At 43.2% G+C, this 19,428-nt stretch overlaps 1 protein-coding gene across 3 annotated transcripts in view; it reads right to left on the bottom strand.

The window, feature by feature from the left end:
- KIAA1549L (KIAA1549 like) overlaps positions 1-19,428 on the bottom strand; it is a 230,017-nt gene that overhangs the window by 143,365 nt on the left and 67,224 nt on the right. The window contains exon 1 of one of the 3 annotated variants that reach the window (XM_075927819.1): positions 13,948-14,170. The exons of the other annotated variants lie outside the window; for them this stretch is intronic. The gene's annotated coding sequence lies outside the window, so the exon portion shown is untranslated. Of the gene's footprint in view, positions 1-13,947; positions 14,171-19,428 lie in introns of those variants that run through there. 3 annotated transcript variants of the gene reach the window in all.

The following is a 19,428-nucleotide window of genomic DNA, read 5'->3' as shown; positions in this document are numbered from 1 at the left end:
CCCCCACAGTGGAGGAGACCAGGCCTTGCACCACCAAGGTTGAGCAGTCTCCTGCCACCACTGCGAGAGGAAACGTAGGGTAGTGGTGGTTGGAGACTCTCTTCTGAGGGGAACGGAGGCACCCATCTGTCGCCTTGACAGCTCATCTCGAGAGGTATGCTGTCTGCCAGGGGCCCGTATCCGAGATGTTACGGAGGCATTGTCGAGGATTATCCGGCCCTCTGACTACTACCCCATGCTACTCATCCACGTGGGCACAAATGATACTGCCAGGTGTGACACTGAGCGGATCAAGTGTGACTACAGGGCTTTGGGAGTACGGGTGAAGGAGTTTGGAGCGCAGGTGGTATTCTCTTCTATCCTTCCTGTCAAAGGTAGGGGCCCGGGCAGAGAGAGGTGCATCCTGGAGGTGAATGCCTGGCTGCGACGATGGTGTCGCCAGGAGGGATTCGGCTTCCTTGATCACGGGGTGCTCTTCCAGGAAGGACTGCTTGGCGGAGATGGAGTTCACCTTTCCAGGAGCGGGAAGGCCTTGTTTGGACACAGACTGGCTAACCTTGTGAGGAGGGCTTTAAACTAGGTTTGTTGGGGGCAGGTGAGCAAAGCCCACAGGTAAGTGCTGCATGTGCGGGACTGGGAGATGGGTTGGAAATGGGGGGGACTACGGCCTATAATAGGAAGGAGAAAGGAGGGTCAGGGCACAACAGGGAGGCAAGATCAAATCTTAGATGCCTATATACAAATGCGAGAAGTATGGGTAATAAGCAGGAAGAACTGGAATTGCTAACCAATAAATACAACTATGATATCATTGGTATTACAGAAACCTGGTGGGATGGGACGCATGATTGGAATGTTGGTATGGAAGGGTACGGCTTGCTCAGGAAGGACAGACAGGGAAAAAAGGGAGGAGGGGTTGCCTTGTATATTAAAAAGGTACACACTTGGACTGAAGTGGAGATGAATGTAGGAGATAGCTGTGTAGAGAGTCTCTGGGTTAAGCTAAAAGGGGTAAAAAACGAGGGTGATATCATGGTAGGAGTCTACTACAGGCCACCTAGCCAGGTGGAAGAGGTGGATGAGGCCTTTTTTAAACAATTAACAAAACTATCCAAAGCCCAAGATTTGGTGGTGATGGGGGAATTCAACTATCCAGACATATGTTGGGAAACTAACACAGCGAGGCACAGGCTATCCAATAAGTTTCTGGACTGCATTGGAGACAACTTTCTGTTTCAGAAGGTTGAAAAAGCTACCAGAGGAGAAGCTGTTCTGGATTTGGTTTTAACAAATAGGGAGGAACTAGTTGAGAACTTGAAAGTGGAAGACAGTATAGGGGACAGTGATCACGAAATAATAGAGTTCATGATCTTAAGGAAAGGTAGAAGGGAGACCAGCACAATTGAGGTAATGGATTTCAGGAAGGCAGATTTTGATAAGCTCAGAGAACTTGTAGGTAAGGTCCCATGGGAAGCAAGACTGAAGGGGAAAACAACTGAGGAGAGTTGGAAGTATTTCAAAGGGACGTTGTTAAGGGCCCAAAAGCAAACAATTCCGCTGTGTAGGAAAGATAGAAAATATGGCAAAAGACCAGCTTGGCTTAACAAGGAGATCTTGCACGATCTCAAAATAAAAAAGGAGTCATATAAAAAATGGGAACTAGGACAACTAACAAAGGAGGAATATAGGCAAGCAACACGGGAATGCAGGGGCAAGATTAGAAAGGCAAAGGCACAAAATGAGATCAAACTAGCTACAGGCATAAAGGGAAACAAGAAGACCTTTTATAAATACATTAAAAGCAAGAGGAAGACCAAGGACAGGGTAGGCCCACTGCTTAGTGAGGAGGGAGAAGCAGTAACAGGGAACTTGGAAATGGCGGAGATGCTCAATGACTTCTTTGTTTCGGTCTTCACCGAGAAGTCTGGAGGTGTGCCTAACGTAGTGAATACAAGCAGAGAGAGGGTAAGTTTAGAAGATAGGATACACAAAGAACAAGTTAAAAATCACTTAGGAAAGTTAGATGTCAGCAAGTCACCAGGTCCTGAGGAAATGCATCCCAGGATACTCAAGGAGCTGATAGAGGAGGTATCTGAGCCTTTAGCTATGATCTTTGAAAAATCATGGCAGACAGGGGAGATTCCAGAAGACTGGAAAAGGGCAAATATTGTGCCCATCTATAAAAAGGGGAATAAGAATAACCCAGGAAACTACAGACCGGTCAGTTTAACGTCTGTCCCAGGGAAGATAATGGAGCAGGTAATTAAGGAAATCATATGCAAACACTTGGAAGGTAATAAAGTGATAGGGAATAGCCAGCATGGGTTTGTGAAGAACAAGTCATGCCAAACTAATCTGATAGCTTTCTTTGATAGGATAACGAGCCTTGTGGATAAGGGAGAAGCGGTGGATGTCATATACCTAGACTTTAGTAAGGCATTTGATACGGTCTCGCATGATATTCTTATTGATAAACTAGGCAAATATAACTTAGAGAGGGCCACGATAAGGTGGGTGCATAATTGGCTGGATAACCGTAGTCAGAGAGTTGTTGTTAACGGTTCTAAATCCTGCTGGAAAGGGATAACAAGTGGAGTTCCTCAAGGGTCTGTTTTGGGACCCGTACCGTTCAATATCTTCATCAATGATGTAGATATTGGGATAGAGAGTACGCTTATTAAGTTTGCAGATGATACCAAACTGGGTGGGGTTGCAACTTCTTTGGAGGATAGGGACATAATTCAAAATGACCTTAGCAAGTTAGAGAAATGGTCAGAGGTAAACAGGATGAGGTTTAATAAAGAGAAATGCAAAGTGCTCCACTTAGGAAGGAACAATCAGTTCCATACATACAAGATGGGAAGCGACTGTCTAGGAAGGAGCATGGCGGAAAGGGATCTAGGGGTCATAGTGGACCACAAGTTGAATATGAGTCAACAGTGTGATGCTGTTGCAAAAAAAGCAAATATGATTCTAGGTTGTATCAACAGGTGTGTTGTAAGCAAAACTCGTGAAGTCATTCTGCCGCTCTACTCTGCACTAGTTAGGCCTCAGCTGGAGTACTGTGTCCAGTTCTGGGCGCCACATTTCAAGAAAGATGTGGAGAAATTGGAAAGGGTACAGAGAAGAGCGACAAGAATGATTAAAGGTTTAGAGAACATGACCTATGAAGCCAGGCTTCATGAACTGGGCTTGTTTAGTTTGGAAAAAAGAAGATTAAGGGGGGACATGAGAGCGGTTTTCAAATATCTAAAAGGGTGTCACAAGGAGGAAGGCGAAAATTTGTTCCTCTTGGTTTCTGAGGACAGGACAAGGAGTAATGGGCTTAAAGTTCATCAGGGGAGGTTTAGATTGGACATTAGGAAAAAATTCCTAACTGTCAGGGTCGTCAAATATTGGAATAAATTGCCAAGGGAGGTGGTGGAATCTCCCTCTCTGGAGATATTTAAGAACAGGTTAGATAGACATCTGTCAGGGATAGTGTAGACGGAGCTTGATCCTGCCTTGAGGGCGGGGGGCTGGACTCGATGACCTCTCGAGGTCCCTTCCAGTCCTATTATTCTATGATTCTATGATTCTATGAACAGTAAAATCCCTTTGCAGAGTGAGGAGTGGGACCGGGACTCTAGCACGAGGTGATGTGAACAGCTGCATGGTTTTGCACATCATAGGTGCAAAGACACTAGTTGGCTGAAGGAGATAATTTGATTAGTTTAATGAAAACCTTTTCAGTTGATAAATGAGCTGCTTTCTTCTTGCTCAAACTTTTTTTTTAAATAAATGAATACATAGGCAACACCAGCCTGTTGTAAACACTTCAAACATAATTCCCTACTGCCTTGTACCATGTGATATCAGTTACACCTGTATGAAGTGAATGTATCATTATGCAACCTTGGTTCTCATTTACATTCAGGCCACTTTACACCAGTTTAGTCATTTGAAGGGGCCTCAAGGTGAGTGATTCCCACTTCAGAATTCTTTTATGATGCCGTAGCCACTTGAAGTAGCCTTTCTGATACGGTGGCCTTTTAAATTCACTTTGCATAGGTGTAAATGACTACATAAGGAACACGTGGAGAATCAAGTTCACTGTGAGAGATCAGAGTGGAGTCCTGTTAGGTGCACATTCTCTTCAATTTTACTGCAACCAAGCTAATATTTGAGGGATTTGACACATTAAAAAAACTGAGATATTACCACCAGCAGAAACAGCACTAGAAAAATTCACCTTATGAATTTCCCCAGTCACTAATCTAGATTTTCAAAAAAGTGACTAGTGGTTTTGAGTGACTCTTTATTTGAGGGCATAACTCCAAGTTCCTTAAAAGGGAGTGATTTTCATGAAGTCGTGATCACTTATGCTCTGGAAATCAAACCCCTTTAAGGAATCTCAAGTTGGGCACCCAAAATCACTAGACACTTTTGAAAATTTCGGCCATCAGATTTCCACAGTGGACTAAATCTAAATGAGAATTCTATGGAGGTTGAAAGAAATCTAGCAGGTACCATCTGCAACAGCTATGGAAGGAAGTCTTTTGAGTATCAGTAAATAGACAACTTACATTTGTGGATTCAAGGAAGGTAAAGTAATGTAACGATCTATTGTGGTCTCCAGTGCCAGCACAGGCAGGGAGCTGGACTTAGCACTCTTCTTTGGTCACCTTGTCACCCTACAACAAGGTGGCACAGTGCCTGATGTTCCACGACCCGGTACTGGGGCGCGACCCATATTTAGAAAATCACTTTATTAAAATATTGTACACCATGGAAGACAAGGTATAAATATACATTTTAAAATTCCTTAAATCCTGATAAATGAGGAAGCAGTTACAGAGCCCCAAACAATAGACAAGAGAAAGAACTCAGGAGTAAAAAACATGACACAGGGCATCCCCACTGTAAGTTGCCCCAGTTGAAATCTGTTCCACACTAAAGTTGTTGACACTTGTAGGACACATTATAAGTCCTCCCATTCCCCGCTCTTAAGTCACACAAAACCCACCCCCACCCCCTGCCACCATTTTGTGCAAATGGAAGTGATCTCCAGGAAAAAAATTCCTCACTTTAAGTTGTTTCATTATAAATCTAAGATTTTTGGAATGTATCTTGGACTTATAGTGCGGACACCCTGTATTCTTTACTCAAAATGCTAAACACACACAAACTCTGCATCTCCCTGGTTGTCTAGCTTGCAGCTTGTGTTGCTCATTGTGACAACATGGAGCACTGGGCTGGATTAAATAATAATGCACTGGAATGCTGATGAAGTTTGACAGTGACATGAATACTTCTTCATAAATAATGAATCCAACCAGTCACTGATCCAGAGCAATCGATCACTTGGTAAACTGGAGAAATGAACACAATACAAATTTCAACATGGCCAAATATAAAGTTATTCAGCTAGAAACTAAGAGTATCAGCCATACATGCATGGAGCGGGACTGCTCCCTGGAAAATAATGGCTCTGGAAAGGACTTGGCAGTCACGGTGGATAATTAGCTGAACATGAGTTCCCAGTGTGATTCTGTCCAAAAGAGATAGTGTGATCCTTGAATGCATACACAGGCAATCTCAAGAAGGAGTAGAGAGCTTGTTTTACCTCTGTATTTGGCACTGGTGCAACTGCTGCTGGAATACTTTGTTCAGTGCTCGTGCCCACTGTTCAAGAAGGATACTGATAAATGGGAGTGGGTTCAGCAAAAAGCCATGAGAATGATTAAGGGATGTGAAAACATGCCTCATAGTGAAAGATTGATACCTTTGGGCAGTTTTCTGCCAGCAGAAGCCTACGCCAAGTCCCCTTCTTCCCTTCATTCAACTTTGTCCTATTAGGGTTTCCTTTCATATCTGAGTTGGTACCAGACACATAATTTTAGTTCCTACTTCCATGCTTACTACCTACATGAAGATAACATTTGTTATGCTTGTTTTCCTGTTATGGTTTTATTCATATGTTCTCTGCTGAAGATTTTCTATTGGTGTTAAAATCAATAGTATGTCATCAGTGAATCAAGGTCAGGCAAATTGCTTGACTCTAGAAACAAAACATTTTAATGGTCTTTTCATCTATACCTCCTCTTATAAATCAAACCATTTCCACACACATCAAACAGCTTAATCCCTCAGGGCATGTCTACACTGGGGAGTTATTTCGAAATAACTCCCTTTATTTTGAAATAACAAGGCGAGTGTCCAAACTATCAAGCCTGCTATTTCAAAATAATGGTCTTGTTATTTAGAAAGAATAACTCCTTCTTGTGAAGAAGAATAAGCTTATTTTGAAATAGTTATTTTGGGAGTTTTTATTTCAAAATAACTTGGTAGTGAAGGCATAGCCTCACAGTACAAGCTATCTAATGCCCTTTAAAGGTCTGGGTGTTAGATCCCTGATTGCTGTAAAACATCACAGTTCACCTACGTCTAGACTGCAGAGGTATCCCAGAAAAGCTCTGCCACGTCCAAGGAACGCGTCCACTTTTTTGGAACAGTTTCTGAAAAAGCAGATGTGTTCTTTTGGCATCGCTGTATTCCTCTTGGTGAGAGGAATAATGGTTGTTCTGAAAGATGAGTTTTTTTCAAAATTTGACCTTGTGTAGACAGGCCAAATTTTGGAAAAGCCTCTTTCAGAAAAAAAGCTGAAAAAGATACGCAAATTGCGGTTCACAATTTGCGTATCTTTTTCTGACTTTTCTCTACAGTGTAGACATAGCTCTCTTGACTTGAGAGGAAGTCTATAACAATTTTCACAAGCTAAAAATTTGGCCCTGTTGCACCAAGATCAACTACTCTACATGCTATCTTTCCATACTTATTTAAATGCCTGCAGTGGAATTTCCCAGTAATCTATCAGACATCAAGAGGAAGGAGAAGATCTTGATCTTCCTTTTCCTTTCCATCACATGATGGCAGGAAATTTTCATGTTTTCATGAGAGATTTTGCAGTAGGCGTTACAACTGCATTGCTCATCAGCATTATCAATGCTGTAAAAGAGGCAATATTCATTCTCATTTCTCATATTTCCTTCTCAACCACTTTTGTTTATACTGCTTGTACTGACTGAGGTACACCCTAAACTTGCATTATGTCTAATTTCCATCTCATTGAATAATTTATTAATCTGACTCTGAAAATATCCACACTGCATTACTAAAAGAACAGACATTTAAATGTAGAGGACATTTGTGAACTTAGTGTTGATAAAAGATACTATATGGACTGATGCTAGAAAATGGAGTCTCTTAGGGTATGTCTACACTAGCTCGTTAATTCAAGCTAGGTAGGCAAATCAGGCAACCGGAGTTGCAAATGAAGCCCGAGATTTAAATATCCCAGGCTTTATTTGCATGTTCCTGTCCGGCAGCCATTTTTAAATCCCCTTAGTTCGAACGAACTGCCCGCAGCTATACGCGTCAGTTTAAAGTTAATCCGAACTAAGTCCTTAGTTCAGATTAACTGTTACTCCTCGTGGAATGAGGTGTAACAGTTAATCTGAACTAAGGACTTAGTTTGGATTAACTTTAAACTGCCGCGTGTAGCCGCAAGCAGTTCGTTCAAACTAAGGGGGATTTAAAAATGGCGGCCGGACGGGAACATGCAAATAAAGCCTGGGATATTTAAATCCTGGGCTTCAAATCAGGCAACCGGCGTTGCAAATGCCTACTTAGTTCGAATTAACGAGCTAGTGTAGACATACCCTTATTTATGCAACAAGAGTGACATGGAATACTGATCCACCAATGCAGCTCAGACTTTAACCTTTTTCACAGGGTGAAAGGTTATTCCATTTTCTATGATTGTAGACATCTCTGCCAAGATTGTTATTTTTCAGTTGACTGGTTGACAAATGCCTGTTAACCTCTTTGGAGAAATAAGTCTTTGAGAGTCTTAAATAAAGAGAAGGGGCCTGGCCCACTGGTTTAGGATGTCATTCCAACTGCAAGAAACTGCCAGGAACTAACCAAAAGCTGTGGTGTCCAACGGGGAAACCAAAGCACGCACTGAATATGCTTTGTTGTCCCTCAGAGAAGCAGGCAAGCTGGAGGAGAAGCAGAGACAGGGCTGTGCAAGGGGGTTCCTTTAAGCTCAAGCCTCAGATAGCCTCAGGAAGCAGCTCCAAGAAGTGAGTGCTGTCCTGATGCCCTGCCTGAAGTACTTCCGGGTGTCCTTAAATGCGATTCTGCGTCCAGTCTGTGTAAACACACTATTTTGAATTGGCTCAGTACTATTTCGATGGCTGTTTGCTGTGTAGACGCGGTATTTCAAATTAGCTCAGCATTATTGCGATGGCCGTTTGTTGTGTAGATGTGCTATTTTGACATAAGCGTGCAGTGTAGACATACTTAAGAGAGGATTTTAACCTACAGGAAAATCGGACAAATAGTATTTTCAGTTTTTTAATAGACTGATAGGCTTTAATTCACAAAAATGAGTTTTAGCGTGCCTCAGATAATTTGTTTCTACACTGGTCCCAGTTACAGAAAAATCAGAGCTTTCTAAAGGAGCTTGGTTTGATGTACAGACTTCAGACTTTTAAATATCAAATTAGGAGGTGTGGTTATAGTTCTTTACTTCTAAGATCATATTCTTCTCTTTGATGCAAGCGAAGAGTTTCCAGTGCAATATTGGATTACAAAGTACATATCAGACAACTTAGTTATAAAGCACTTTTGGGACCTGAAAAACTATTATGGATCCTATGCTGCAAATTCATTATGCAAATGATACAGCTAAATTCTAATTTAAATCTCTCACAGGGTTTACGCTGCTGTAACTAATGCCTTTGACTTTGATTTTAACTTTCCTGGGCACTCATAAATGGATCTCAAAGGCAACATACTGTTTCAGGCCAATTCCATAGGCCAAATACACAGGGAAGCCTTGGAACTTAACTTCATTTACAGGTTTGATTCCTACCACAAAGATACAAATAAAGATATTGGCTGGATGGCCCGCTACATTCTACATCCTAATGACATAAAAAAAACAGTTAAGAAGAATTGTAACTTCTCTATCAGCTTCATGTAGCATGGAGACTTTAATTGACTATTTCTTTCCCTTTTCCCCCGCCCCATCCCCTATTTATTTTGAAACTGTATTTTTAATAACTCCATTCATCTGAAGTGGATTGTGCCTACAACAGTTCATGATACCATCTACATTATTAGTCTCTAAGTTGCTGCTAGACCATTTGTTGTTTAAGTTATTTACTTCAGTGGAGTTGCTCCTGTTTTCAATGTGAAAACAAGACTAGAGTTTAGGGAAAAAGAAATTCTGCTCCCACATACACGTGCATGGTTCTCACTGTATTCAAATGAGTCAGATTCTCAGGTGGAATAAATCAGTGTGGCTCTATTGAAGTTAATACCAATTTATACCATGTGAAGGATCTAGATTAACACATTTGACTCTATACCAGGAAGAATTAAAAATTAGCTTTAAAATAATGTTATTTCCAATCAAATTGATCATAAGTAACAAAATCATTAAAGTGCTAAATAGCAAGTGACCATTAAGCATTTTGATTCTGCTATGGTGCTTCATGCACTGAGGAGAACTACTAAAGCAGGGATGGCCATTCCATTCCAGGCAAAGAGACAAGATATCAGCAAAGAGACAAGATATCAGTGGATCCAGCGCGAAGAGCCGGGGTAAAGTTGTCGAGCAAAGTAAAAAAAAAAAAAAAAAAAAAAAAGGACTGCCCCTTTAAAAGGAGTCCCTTTAAGAAAACTCCACATCAGGCTCCCGCCGGCGAACACCAGCTTTAATATTCCATATTTAATGGCTACTTCGGATGGCTTCCCTGCCCTGGTGAGCACAGGGAACCGGGAGGAGAGGGCCGTTTTCAGAGGTGCGGGGGAGGCTTTACAAGCCATACCCTGGGGGTGGGGAAGAGCTGCATGCAACTCGTGGGCCGCAGGTTGGCTGTACTAAAGTGATTGTTAAACAGTATTAATGGCGATTTTGCAAATTCTCCTTGGAATAGAATCAAATGCTTAAAACAAGGTCAAAGGATTAAGTACCAGTGGTAATAGTAAAGTAATGTCCAGGGCTGCTATGGTCATGTACCATTAAGAAGCATGGGAAAGAATAATTTCCACAAAAAAGGAGGAAGCTCATTTACACAGGAGAAGGAATCAGTTATGGAGCTATGGGCTAGAACAGAAGGAAAGGGAGGGCGGGCAAAACAGAAGAAGCTGGACGGAACATAGGTGGTTTGCACCAGCAGGGATTTTTTTTCAGATGACTTGCTCCAATTACTCGGAGTCAGAATTATGTATCTACATATTTCATGTAAGTTGTTTTGCAATTTTAAAAGTAACAAGTTGAAGTACTAGCACATGACAGCTCCCTAAAACAAATGTTATTATGTGGTTAACAGGGAACACTGTATATTTAGATTAATAATCTGACAAAAGGGCCATATTGTCAGCTGACATCTGATGACAGATCTAATAGCTGAAAGGCTCAAAATGAAAGTCACTTGAAAAGAAATTGATACATGATAGCTGAGAAAGACCAGAGATACCAAGAACATAATGTTAAGAGTATCTCTCAGATACTCCATAAAACACCTAAAAATATGTGAGAATATTGCTTATCAAACTATTAAAATATTTACCATAACATTGTAAATGAAATGCACAAAACCAAATTTTGAAGGAGCCATTCACCTGGTCTCTAAAATCAAAGTTCTAATTTTGCATATGCAGTTTTTAGGGTTACAAATTGGGTTGCATTTGTGTATGCAGAATGGGTAGATATTTAACTGCTGTTTTGCCTGGTAAAATTGAAGTACAGGCAGTCCGCAGGTTACGTACAAGATAGGGACTGTAGGTTTGTTCTTAAGTTGAAAGTCTGTATGTAAGTCGGAACTGGCATCCAGATTCAGCCGCTGCTGAAACTGATCAGTTTCAACAGCGGCTGAATCTGGACACCAGTTCCACTTACATACAGATTCAACTTAAGAACCCCAGGCATCCCCAAGTCAGCTGCTGCTGAAACTGATCAGCAGCTGATTCCAAGAAGCCCAGGGCAGTTGCTCGTTGCTACTGGAGACTGAAACTGATCAGCAGCAGCTGAATCAGGACGCTTGGGGCAGAGCAGCTGGGGTGCTGCCGGGTTGGTCGAGTAGCGCCAAGGAGCGGTGCTGCGGGACCAACCGGCAGTGCCCCACCTGCTCTACCACAGGCCCCCAGCTTTGCTCCACGTCTCCCTGGTCCTCTGGGGGGGGCACTAGCTGCGTCCCCCCCCAGCAGACCAGGGAGACGCTGAGCAAAGCCGCGGAGGACCCGGGCCGGACCACGGCGCTTCCAGATCAGCACCGCGGTCCGGCCCGAGTCCTCCGCGGCTTTGCTCAGCGTCTCCCTGGTCTGCAGCTGATCTGGAAGCGCCGCGGGTCCGGCCGGGTCCTCAGCGGCTTTGCTCAGCGTCTCCCTGGTATTCCAAAATTGTACTCTAATGTTAGAGGCCATTTTAAAAAATACCAAGAAACTCTTTCAGATTTTTCAAAGGATGCCCTTGTGCTCAGATGCAGTAGTTTACAACCCATGAACATTTTCATATCAGGACTATAAAAACCTGAGATTCAATCATAAAAAACTATTGAATCCTTGACTACTGAGGCAAGTTTAGTGCCACAAGCATCACTGCTTGATTCCAAATGATACCAATTTAAGCATGTAATGGTTGTCTGAAGGCTTTTCTACACTTTTTTTGTGCGAAGAGGGCTTATACTATTTAACATCTTTACCAGTGACCTGGGAGAAAACTTAGAATAACTGCTGATAAAATCTGCAATTTATGCAAAAATTGGGAGTGGGGAGGAGAGCATGGGCGTGATAATGAAGATGACAGGTTATTGATGCAAAACAATTTGATTGGTGAGTAAACTAGGCACAAGCAAACACATGTTTTAATGCAGCTATATCTAAATGTATACATCTAGGTAAAAAGAACGTAGGCCATACTTACAGGATGGGGACCTCTACCCTGGAAAGCAGTATCTCTCAAAGAGATCTGGAAATCATGGTGTATAATCTGTTAAACATGAGCCCTGAGGGTACGTCTAGTCTAGACTACGGGTTTTTTTCGAAAGGAGACGTGCAAATTCGGTGCTATTTGCATATCTTCTTCCAATCGCATTTTCAAAAGTGGGTTTTTCTAAAGTGAAAGTAGTCTGAATGCGGTTATTTTTGGGGGAAAAAATGCTTTTTCAAAAAACCACGTAAACTTCCTTTTTTTAGGAAGAGTGTTTTTTCTAAGAAGGGGGAGGGGGTCGAAATAAAATGTTTCCAAACTACTGTCACTTTCGAAAGATCCTCTTTCAAAAAAGTGATCTAAAGAAGATATGCAAATTCCCGCATAATCTGCATATCCTCTTTCGAAATTAAAATGTAGTCTAGACGTACCCTGAGTGTGACACTGTAGCCAAAAGAGCTACTGTTCTCCTGGAATGCAGAAACAGAGCAATCTCAAATGCTACTACAGAGGTTGTCTGACTTCTGTATTTGGCACCTAATCTGAAGAGAATTCAAGCATGTAAGGACCTATGTTTACAATTTATTTATTATTATTGTGATAGAAATGTAGCCGTGTTAGTCTGGTGTAGCTGAAACAAAATACAGGACTATGTAGCACTTTAAAGACTAACAAGATGGTTTATTAGATGATGAGCTTTCGTGGGCCAGACCCACTTCCTCAGATCAAATAGTGGAAGAAAATAGTCACAACCATATATACCAAAGGATACAATTTAAAAAAACGAACACATATGAAAAGGACAAATCACATTTCAGAACAGAAGGGGGATACGGGGGGGGGGGGGAAGGAAGGTAAATGCCTGTGAGTTAATGATATTAGAGGTGGGGAAGGGTAGATGTCTGTGAGTTAATGGTATTAGAGGTGATAATTGGTATTAGAGGTGATAATAAATAATAATTTATTATTGTTGGCTGATGCGAGCTAGGATTTGCCTCCTCTCTCACTGCCCATTCATGCAGCTTCTGAATGGTACCCAACCTTTTGTATACCACAGTCACAATATGAACCCTACCCCAGTTCTGCTCCACATTTAAAAAACGAAACCTTCATCTGTGCTAAATTGAGCAGTTTACTGAGATGGTGCTTACAGAATAATAAATGTGGGTAGTTTTCACAGTTTACAAGTGGTAAGGGCACATTGCACACCCAGTCAAGAGACAAACAATACGGCTCCATGCTGAGGCGCAACTTTCCTGTAACAAACATTGCAGCTGGTGATCATTGTAGGATGTGTAGCCCCTTTTCCTCCCTGGGTTACTCGGGGGCAGGTCATACTCACATGTATGCCTGGGCGCCTGAAGTTTTAACATAAAAGGAGATCCTGAGTACCCCAGTGGTGATGTTGTCCATTCCCTTGCTCCTAAAAGAATATACAGTGGAGGTGCCCCTCCACCTTGCTGGCCTGGTACGCACTTAATGGTGTGCCTTGGGAGCATCCAGGAATAAAATTATTCCAGCAATAATCTGGATCTAACTCCAAGACAACAATTGTAAATAAGATATATCTAATTGATTACATTAGAATTAACACACTTTTACTTAACAACTTAAAGAAATAGGGTTTAACAGATTAAAAGTGAATAAAATCAATTTAATACATAGAAATAAAGGAAACTTATCTATCTGGCATTTGTAATGCCACCATGTATCCCACCCCAGAGTCGGAGTCCCAGATGCTTGTGTGGGTGCACTTGAAGGTCTGCAGCTAGAGTGGAGGCAGCCCTGTGCAGGTCCTGTGTGTGTCAGTCCAACCTGACCAGCCAGACGCAAAATCTTTCTGCCACAGGAGCAGGCCCCACCGAATGCCAGCAGCTCTGGCTCACTTTGGACCCAGAATCAGTTTGTCTTTTGTGCTCCTCCCAGGCAGCACTTTCCCAAAGAGCCCAGTTACTCACAGTTACCTCCTGTGTAGATTTATGTAGCCTTTCTCAGACTCAGGCACATCCAGGATCTCTCCCGTCTAGGGACAATCAACAGCCGCAGAAGCAGCCTGCTAGATCCACACTTCGGCAGGCTCTCAATAATAGGCTCTAGCTTCAACGCAACAGCTTGTGGACTGGAAAAGGCTCCCCACCAGCAGCCTAGCTCTTCTCTCCAAAATGGAGACTACTAACTCTCTCTCTCCATGCCTGGAAGAGCCACTGTCCCCTCTTTTTTTCCAAGGGCTCATGGGAGTTGTAGTCTCTAGGGCTCAACTGCAGCACAAAGGATCCTTCCAGTAAAAATCAGAGGCTCCTTTAGAAAGGGGACTATAGATGCTATCTATTTTTCTCTGCACTTTCTCCGTGCCTGCAGGAGAGATATAGCAGAATATAAACCTAAGAAATAGCTCGATTTTCTTTTGCACATTATAGGAATACCTGCTTGCCAGTACTGTAGCACCTCCTGCTCCTGCAGCATTTCATGTGGAGAAACATCCTGATGAATCACTTCAGAGCTTAGCTCTCTAGTCTGCCTTTGCCTTTTGGAATAAGACCATTCTCTTCCTTCTGATCTCCTGCCCCAACATAATTTTACTGGAAGTAAGGAGAGTGTCAACAAAGGAGGTAGTGGGGATTATTTGTACCTCATTCCCCTCATAACTTCCAGTACCATAGAAATGCCTCTAGCACACTGCACAAACAAACCTAGAACATAGCTCCAATCACACCAACCCTAACATGAAAGCAGACTCAGCAGATTGAAATCCAAATGCACCTAAATGCAGGGCTATCTCTGAGATATGAACAACAAACAACTGGTTTTCTCCCATACACCTGTACTCACAGCACTTGCAATAGCCAAATCAAGGACATAGCCTATATCTACAGAAGACAGGCTGGCAAACCACATGGGCAGGGGAAAGGAAGGACTCAGAACAAAATATCTGCAGAACATGGCATGGCAAAGTCAGAGAGGAAAACCAGGCTGGCTGAAAAACAAATGAAGGCTGTACAAGAGAACCCAGAGGGAGAAAGAAAGGCAGCTGTTCAGGCAATTTTGGCTGGGGCCAAGAACAGCATCACCGTGGCAAAGTAGAGCATAGAAAAAGAGAGAGATGCATAGGCAATTCATGGACACAATGAGTATGAATGCCTCACTGCAAAACATGCTCCTGATAGATCAGCTGGCCCTGCAGTCCTATAATTTGGAACCCATCCATGTCCTTCAGCACCTTGAAAATGATGGCTACTGGGAGTGGCAACAATTCCTAACTTTCACATCCGCACAGTGGTATTCTCAGTGGCTCCAGTTCACCTCTCAGCTCCACCCCCTGTGCCCAGAGAACACTTGCGCCTGGGAATCCTGCTCTTTTGAGCTCTGCAAAGCCTGTGAGAAATGTTCTTACTGTTGCACTTTGAGTTCTCTTTGCACTGTTGCAGTGATATATGTTTTAATCCATTGGTTACTTAAGAAGACTGGAAATTTATTTCACTAACCAAATACAAAAATTTTATTTTTCTATTGGTTTCATTAAAATATTATTCTCTGTAGTGTTCTTTCATAATAAAACATTTACAATACATCTATTATGAGTCATCACTGCATTTAACACAACAAATCTTTTAAATGAAGCTGACATAACTCATACGATTTTACAAAAGCGCATTGTGAAAGTTCAATTTCAACATACCATAGTGTTCCCAATATCTGCATCCCAATGCCTGACCATCTCTCCATGGGCTAACATGTTTGTATTTTGAGCCTCATGCCTGAACAACAGGCATCCCTGACAGCAGTTCCCCAGTATCTGCTTTGTCTAACAGGGCCCTTGTGGGGTGCTCGAACCCACAAACAAGTCTCTTGGTAAGGCTTTACCCCCTTGCTCTCACACATACTGAGCAAAGCACAACATGCAGTTTTAACAGTTGGGACATTTCTTTTCCTGCTGCTTCCAACCTATTTCATAAACAGCACCATCTGCCATTCCGACAGCCCAATGCACACTTGACTATCATTCTGCAACTACTCAGGCAAGAGCTCAATGTTCCTCCATTCTGTCCCTGGCTTCATCAGTCACCGCATCTGGGGCAAAGCTGGGTGCTCATCGTGCAAACAGTCCTTTCTTTCTTCATTAATGTAAACAATGCTGAGTTTGCAAAAACCCTAGCATCAGGGTTCTTCCAGATCACCCTGCCTGTATGTCCATAACACTGCTGCAGTGGTCTGTTAGTCCTTGGAATGCTGTGCATTTTCCTTCCTGTTTATACATTCTACACCCTAGCCAGGTGACGGAGGAGGAAAAGGGACTCCATAAGCACATGGGTTCCACCAACAGCTCTAATATAATTTGGGAACCCCAAACAAAGCCATCATACAAAGCCATCAACGATCTCCTGAGCATGACCCAGTTAGATAGCAGTTTATCAATGACACAGCAGATGTGTGAAAACAGCCTCAGCAGTTGATCTCCCCACACCAAATTGGTTGGCTACAGGCTAGTAGCTTTCTGGTGTGAAGGCATTGGAAACTCATTTCTCCATGGGTATGGCTTACTCCATATTGGTATGTTGTCACTGAGGCTATGTCTACACTGCTGGGTTTTTTTAGCAGAAGATATGCAAATCACGCTCTCATTTCCATATTTTCTGCCTATCTTTTTTGCAGAAGAGGTTTTGCTGCTAAAAAGCCCCGTGTAGATGGGGCTATTTGCCGGGGGAAAAACCCTTTTTGGCAAGATCCCGTAAACCTCATTTTCTGAGGAATAAGGGATCTTGCAAAAAAAGAGAGTTTTCCAATAAATAGCCTGAAGGTCCAGAGTCAGTTCTGCACAAATTTGAAGTTGGTTTTCCCAGCTCTGCAACACAATCCTCTTCTAATCCACACTGGTTTCCGGGGTCCAGAAACGTCCTGAGTGCTACTCTGATCTCAGAACTATTTGTAAAGTTACAACACATTACAACATTACAATTATTGTTAATAATAAAATACACATGCTGACAGAGCAAAAAGGAAAACCTACATATGAACGATAGTCAGCTTGGGATCTGATCACAGAAACAGCTGATAAAATTTTACTAGCATAAAATTCAGTTAAATCATTACTAAGGGGCTGTGCCCCTGCTTTCTATGCTCGCCAACCACCCCTCTCTCAGAGTAGCTATCTGGCTGGGGGGAGAGTGCAGAAGCAACCTTGGGGTAGGGTGTCTGGCCGGAGAGGGGAGGGCAGGGGGAGGCTAGGGATAGGTGTCTGGCCAGAGAGGACGATGCAAGAGCAGGCTCGGGGTGCAGGGTCTCGCTGGAAGGGGTGAGTGAGGGGGCTGGGGGTACAGGGTCTCGGTGGAGGGAGTGTGTGAGGGGGAGGGGTTTGGGGTCTCAGGTCTGGGGGTGTGTATGATGGTGCTGGGGGTGTGCATAGGGGGGAAGGCCATGCGGCTCCCACCCCCCCCCCAGGAGGAGGGAGGGGAGGCCACATGGTTCCTGCCCCCCCAAAACAAAGGGGAGGGGGGAGGCAGTGCGGCTTGTGGCTTCCCCCCTACCCCCACCCCAGAGCACCAGGGAGGCTATACAGCTCCCGGCCTACCCTACCTCCTTCCCTGAGCATGGGGGAAGCCACGTGGCTCCTGGCTCCTGCACCCAAGTGCCAGCGAGGCCATGCACTTCCACCCTCCACCCCCGAGCACAGGGGAGGGGGGAGGCCATGCAGCTCCTGCCCCCCCCCCCCCCCAGGGAGCGGAAGACTGCGCAACTCGTGGCTTCCACACACACCCCCAGAACACTGGGGGGGGGGGGGGTAGAGGGTGAGGTCATATGACTTTTCCCCCCCAGAGTACTGGGGGGGAGGAGGGAAGAAGGGGAGAAGAGGCTGGGCAGCTGAGGGCAGAGGGGCGGTGGGACACACAGAGTGCTATGATGACATCACTCTGTCATCCTGCAGCAAAAAAAATGTTTATATATAGTGAGAGATTTAATTTTCCTAGAAAAGTTTTTGTACATTTCCCACGCCCAGGTGATCGGTTAATCAGTAAATGCTTCCATACTGTTTCCTGGTAAACAGTTTAAGGTAATGAGCAAGCCAGTAAATAAACACATGCCTTAGAAAATTCAGTTGCATGAGATACAGTTTTACAACTGCTACTAAAAGTCTGACCCAAACAATCAAAGCTCCTGTCAGCCTATGAAACAAAAAAAAAAAATCTACACTGTGGTAGTAGAGAGTTATAAAAGATCTCTAGTGCTGCTGTCCACATGGGGTTAACAAGCAGGATCTTTTCTTGGGATTTTTACACATGATCGTATGTATACTCAAAAAACAAGCTTGTATGTAAATCAGGTTTCAAGTGCCTTATTACAACTAACCTCATTGGTTTTTAACCAAAGGGTATAGAAACCATCTGTTTTCAGCTAGGTCCTTAGTGCGGTGAATGTAGCAGTAGCATTTATTGCCTTGAGTTAAAGAAAGCAAAAACTTAATTGCAAAAGGCACAGAATAATTCACTTTACAGCATTTGGGGTATACCTAAGCCAGGCTACAGCAATTTTTTTTAAGAATTTAAATTATTAAATAGGAGCATAGATTGAAACCGAATTTTAAAAGCATCTTTGAAATGGAAATGTTTCCCTTCCCCAGTAGCAACATTTTCGTGGTGATAATTGCCATGCCATTGGTCCCTCTCATCAGAAGAAGCAGGCTCATTGCTTAGATTAAGCAGCATGGAATTTGACTCCCATTAACATAAGTAACTGGAAGGTGAGGTCAGAGGTGACAGGAAGCGGGTGCGCCCTGGTGTGCAGCTTTAGCAAGAGTTGGCTGAACTGCAGCAAAAGCCAGCCGGAGCTATTGAAAGAGCTGCAATAGGACAGTGCCTGTGAGAAATGTTAAGTTACTTTCTCTGCTGGGTGAGGTTCTATTTCTATGTATTGGGAGAGCTGGGAATTCTCCACCCTCACTGCAGAAAGCTCCTGCTGCTTCCAGGGGTCAGTTGAAAGTTGCTTCCTGTCCTCTATCTTCAGTAGCCATAGGGGCACCAGGGGCAGCTGACTATAGGAGCACGGCCAGGGAGAGTTGCCCAGCCAGAAGTGGTAACTTTTTCCAGTGTCTATAAATTTGACAGATGGACACAGATCCTAGAAAAGGAGGAGTATGGGAGGGGCAGGGGACAATAGGGGACTGACTGAAGGGGAAAGAGGATCACAGTAACAGTGATATGATTTGATTTGGGAGGCATGAGGTCAGAAGCCAGGACACCAGAGACTTGGGAGTAGAGGTGAGTGAAATTCAGAATTTCCATCCCATAGGAAACTCAGATATTTCAACTTTTGTGTGTGTCTCAACATGGGACAACACATTGAAATACTGAACTCCTTTGCAGAATGAAATGGTCACAAAATGTCAATTGAAAAAAAAAAGGATGTACTTGATACAATTTGTATCGAGTACACAATTAGTCGATAAGCTGTGG

Source organism: Pelodiscus sinensis, chromosome 4 (assembly GCF_049634645.1).
Source record: "Pelodiscus sinensis isolate JC-2024 chromosome 4, ASM4963464v1, whole genome shotgun sequence".
NCBI classification, from domain to species: Eukaryota; Metazoa; Chordata; order Testudines; family Trionychidae; genus Pelodiscus; species Pelodiscus sinensis.
This window is presented reverse-complemented; position numbering and strand designations above follow the sequence as displayed.